Genomic DNA, 5089 nt, shown 5'->3' with positions numbered 1-5089 from the left:
TATGCTCAATGTAATAGGAAGAAAAGTGGAAAGATTCTAACACATGGGCATTGGAGAAAATTTCCTGAACAGAACACCAATGGCTTATGCTGTAAGATCAAGAATTGACAAATGGGATCTCATAAAGCAACAAAGCTTCTGTAAGGCACAGGACACTGTCATTAGGGCAAAGAGGCAAACTGGGCAAGCCCAGTTCAAATAGCTGCTTGTTTCAGCACTGAAAGACCTGTTTGGGGCTGATTTGGTGCTGTTTTATCTGTGGATGTTCTCACCTATAATGAGAAGAAATTGTCAACCATCTTGAGAATATGTAGCAGTGGTCTGGCCAAATTGTGGAGCTCCTTGACCTTGTTTGGAACCTGTAAAAGCAAGAAATGTGCCTCCAGAGTGATTCCGGTATCTTCCTTTCTCCATGCGTTATATGGCAATAGCAGGGAACAAGTATTGGATTAAATACTCTTATGGTTCCAGACACCTCCACTCTCAATAGTTTGTCTTTAGGTGTCTACACAGTTTGGAAACAAGCAGGCCAAAGCCCATATTGATGACATTTGGAGATGCTTAAGATGTGGAGTGGGCTTCAGAAGAGACTGTGGCAACATCACTGGTTCCAATGTTTTCACTATATATACATGAAATTTGGAGACTGAGCAGAGCTCAGCAGAGCCTTCACACAGTGGGATGTGGCTAAAGAGTTAATTATGAGATATCAATCCTTTGCACTTAAGTGAAGATTTTTGAAAAACACATCAAGTTTAGAAAGACAATTTTGCATGGAGTTTCGGTAAGTGGACTTATTTCAGCTTTTCTGGGCACAAAAATGCTTGGGTCAGGCTGTGTGTTTCTTTCCTAGGAATTTAAATTCCCAGATCCTTTATATATTGGAGAAGTGGTTTTAGCATCGGCAGAAGTGGAAAGGTTGAAGCAGTCTGTTGCTGTTGTTGCAGTGTCCTGTTGTGTAATAGAAAGTAGGAAGAAAGTTATGGAAAGCTGGGTTAAAGGAGCTCCTAGATCCTGAAACACAAATGTAAAGTTATACACTCAAAAACCAGTGCTCTTGATGCCAAATGACTTGTGGCAGGTGGGCTGTTGGTCTTCATGAAGGAATGGTGGTACCACCCAGAAACCTTGTGTGGGAGAGGAGATTTCCAGATTTGAGCATGGTTTTACAGACTTAAATATGCGCATGATCTCATCATCTATTGAGGTTTGCATTTTTTCTAAATTAAAAAAAAAAAACAATTGAGAGAGGCTGGAGAGATGGCTTATCAGTTAAGACCACAGGCTGCTCTTCCAGAGAATCTGGGTTTAATTCCTAGTACTCACATGGCGGCTCACAACTGTATGTATGTAACTCCAGTTTCAGGTGATCCAACACTTTTCTGGCCTATGCCGAAACTACACGTATGTGGTACACAGACATACGTACAGGCAAAATATAAATACAATAATAATAAAATAAAATCTTTTTAAATTGAAAAAGAAAGCAAGTAGGATATAACATTAAGTCCATTGTGAACTAGCAGGACAGAACTTCTAGCATGAGATTCATCAGAAGTAATGATTTCCCAAAATTGTAATGTCACTTCATTGCAGAAGCAGGACCAGGTCCCAGGAAGAAACCCATTTTTTTCCTGCTTTATAATGCTATTACTTCCATTATTAAAACTAAAGTCAGGGTTATCTTCTGAATACATTTCTTTAAATTATTTTTTATTATTTAACGTATATGGATGTTTGGCTTACATGTATGTCTGTGCACCTTATGCATTCCTGCCTTACAGAGACCAGGAGCGGGTGTTGATCCATGCGGCTGAAGGTACCTTTGTTTGTGAGTCACCATGTGTGAGCAGAGAATTAAACTTGAGTCCTCTGTAAGAATTAAAGGTACCCTTAACTACTGAACCATCTCTCAAGCCCTGTTTTAAGAACATAATCAGGTAGATTTGTAACTATCTTCCAAAAGTTGAGCCCCATTTTTCTAAAAAGTACTTTGCTTAGTGTTTTTTCTTGCTGCAAAGAAGGAAGGAATTAAAGTGAATGATTCTGCATCCATTTTCCACACAAGTTATTTGAAACCTTATTCTCCTTGCTGTATCATTCATAAGGGGATATGAAAAGTGACTGTGTTCATGTGACATTTTATTTAAGTCTCTCAACAAATAGAAGTCTGACAGCTATTCATTTATATTTTGACATGATTATTGAGAAAATCACCAATCTAAGTTATTACACAAAATGGTGCATGGCAGGTATGTGATTGAGGAGCTTCCCTATAAAATGAAGATTGGAAAGAGAAACACAGGAAAAGAAAATTAAATAGTCTTTACTTGATGCTGCCTTTCTTATTTAAGTTTTGACAATGGGACTTTAACCCAGCGCCTTCTGTATGCTAAGCACATTGTCCAAACTGAGCTACAACTATAGGTATGTCACATTGTTACATTGTTTTTTTAACCTTTCAGGTTCAAATGAAGCAGAAATGAAGAAACACCAGGACTTTATGAGACTTATAGAGAAAAACTGATTTCCTGAGACTAGACTATATCACATGCTTTGTGAAGTTTTCTTATAGTATCACATTTTGACTTGATAGCATCATCCGCCAGTATATCTAATGTTTTCATTATATGGATAATGAAGCTAAGGACTCAGAAGTTTAGCTGCTTTTCTAAGTTGGTTGTGTGAATTTTTCTGAGGAGATGTGAGTAAAGTGGACTCACCCCAGGTAAGGTACCAATCAGAAACAAGTGACATGATTGTAGAACCACATGCAGCTTGTAAGAACCAGTGAGGGTTCCTGGATGTCATTTAAAGAAACAGGGGTCAGAGGTCACTTACGGGATCAAAGGCATCTTCTCAAGGCTACAACCAAGTGAAAAGATTATCTCTTAGTAACTTGCAATTGTCATATATTGTTGTGGAGGCAGGGCCTTGTGGGACCATCGTCACTAGCAGTCATTAATTGTTTTTGGCTTTCAGAAAGTGTGTGGCCCTAAGTTCCTTTCATTTCAAAGAAGGAAAATAGATGGGACAAATCTTATGCAGGTCTTTTCTGGGTACTAAAAGTTTCTGACAGTTCAAGGGACAATGGCCATGTATTATAGAGTTTAATTCAATCCCAGGCCTATTACCAGAAAAAAAGTGGCATGGAGGATGGGGCGGGCTGGAGAGGTGGCTCAGCATTCAAGAACACTGGTTGCCTTTCCAAAGAACTCAGGTTCAAAGTCCCAGAACTGTTTATGGTTTGTAACCCCAGTTCCCTGGGATCAGATGGCTTCTTATGGCCTCCACAGATACTATAAGCAAATGGTATACAAGTAAATACAGAGGCAAAACACTTGTACATATGAATAAAAACTAAAACAAATTAAAAATAATTTGTGTTTTGAAAGTTGTGCACCTGGAAAAGAAAGTTAGTAACACTGGGACATTCTTAGCAAGGCCAATTATTGAATAATTCATAAAAATATCTGAATTTACAGTTATACCCAGAATACATAGCATTTTTTTCATGTATTAAAGAGAACTATGGAAAGATGTCATAGATAAGAAAGTAGGTATAGTCGTTAGATAGGTGTGTCATTCTTTATTTGGATAAGGTAGATAAGCATTATGATCAGGAAAATAACTTGAAATAACTTCTCTCATGTTTGTTGTGTTTTGACAATATTCTAGGTGGCCTTGAAGTCTTGGTAATAAAGAAATTGTTCTTCTGTGGTTGTATGAATTTCCAGGAGATTTCAGAGGTCTTTATTATTAAGTTGGAAAAACTCATGAGGTTTTTGGTGGATACTGGGAAAATTTTTATTATTAATATTAAGTTGAGCCTGATTTAAAGTTCTCATTTATATTAATATAAAAATTGTGAATAAGTGAGTTCTCTTCTTCACACTTCAAATTTTTTGGGACTGGTATAAAGTATAACGCAAATGAAAAGAGGGCAAGGCGGATCTAGGAATGACATTTCAATTATGTGTCTATAGGAAGCTTGATAGTTAGGCTGTGAGCTGGGGAGTTTCAGACATTGGGGAGAAGATGACATTGGTAATGTGTTGCATTGGGCAGTGGGTTTCCCCTGACATGATAATGACTAGCCATGAAATGACTGCCAGTCTCCAAAGTCTGCACAAATAACTCTCACTGATGCTTGTCAGACAGAGAAATGCAGAGGACATGTGGTCTGGGAATCCACACATTTCTATTCTCATTTCATTTCTTTTCAAAACACTCTGGCAGCTGAAGGTGAAAAGGCTGACCTGTGATGCTGCTTTGGAGGTTCACAGGTGCTATGTGCAGGAGGGGTTGGAGCAAGCTCCTTGTGAACAGTACTTCAAGGTGGACTCTCTTGGGTATGTGGAGACACATCTCATCCATCATTATAGAGGTGTTGCTGTTTTTGCTGTCCAACCACAGGAAGGCAGCTTGCATAAAATTGACTGATGCCTGAATTCTAACCTTTCCTTCCTTTGTGCCTCTTTGATTTCCATTCCTCTTCCTCTTTTTCCTCCCCATGAACTCCTCTCTTCCTCCTTCCCTCCCTCCCTCCCTCCCTCCCTTCCTCCCTCTCTCCCTCTGTCTCTCTCTGTCTCTGTCTCTCTCTGTCTCTGTCTCTCTCTGTCTCTGTCTCTCTCTGTCTCTCTCTCTCTCTGTCTCTCTCTCTCTCTCCATTCTTTTTTCTTGATAGTAACTCTAGCTAGGGCTGTTGCTGACCTCCTATGGGGTCAAAAATCACCTTCAACTTCCAATGCTTTCACTTCTGAGAAGTGTTGGGATTATAATTCTATGCCACTATGTTATTTTTTTAAATTGAAAATAGATTCTTTCCTCATACAATATATCTTTGTTTTAGATTTTCATCCCATTATTCCTCCTAGTTTCTTCACTCTAGACCCATTCTTACCTCTGAATCAACTCACTTTTTGTTTCTCATTAGAAAAGAACAGGCTTCTAAAAGATAACAATCAAACGTGAAAAAGTAGAATATTAGAAGATAAAGCAAAAACCAACCCATTGAAGATGGACAAGGCAACCTAACAGAAAGAAAAGACTGCTAGGAGCTGGCGCAAGAACCAGAGACCAATTAGAT

At 38.6% G+C, this 5089-nt stretch overlaps 1 pseudogene; it reads left to right on the top strand.

Moving 5' to 3' along the window:
* The first annotated feature begins 566 nt into the window (after nt 1–566).
* Nucleotides 567–1018, top strand: LOC116895939 (annotated as a pseudogene).
* The last annotated feature ends 4071 nt before the right edge of the window (nt 1019–5089 follow it).

Source organism: Rattus rattus, chromosome 3 (assembly GCF_011064425.1).
Source record: "Rattus rattus isolate New Zealand chromosome 3, Rrattus_CSIRO_v1, whole genome shotgun sequence".
Taxonomy (NCBI): Eukaryota; Metazoa; Chordata; class Mammalia; order Rodentia; family Muridae; genus Rattus; species Rattus rattus.
This window is presented reverse-complemented; position numbering and strand designations above follow the sequence as displayed.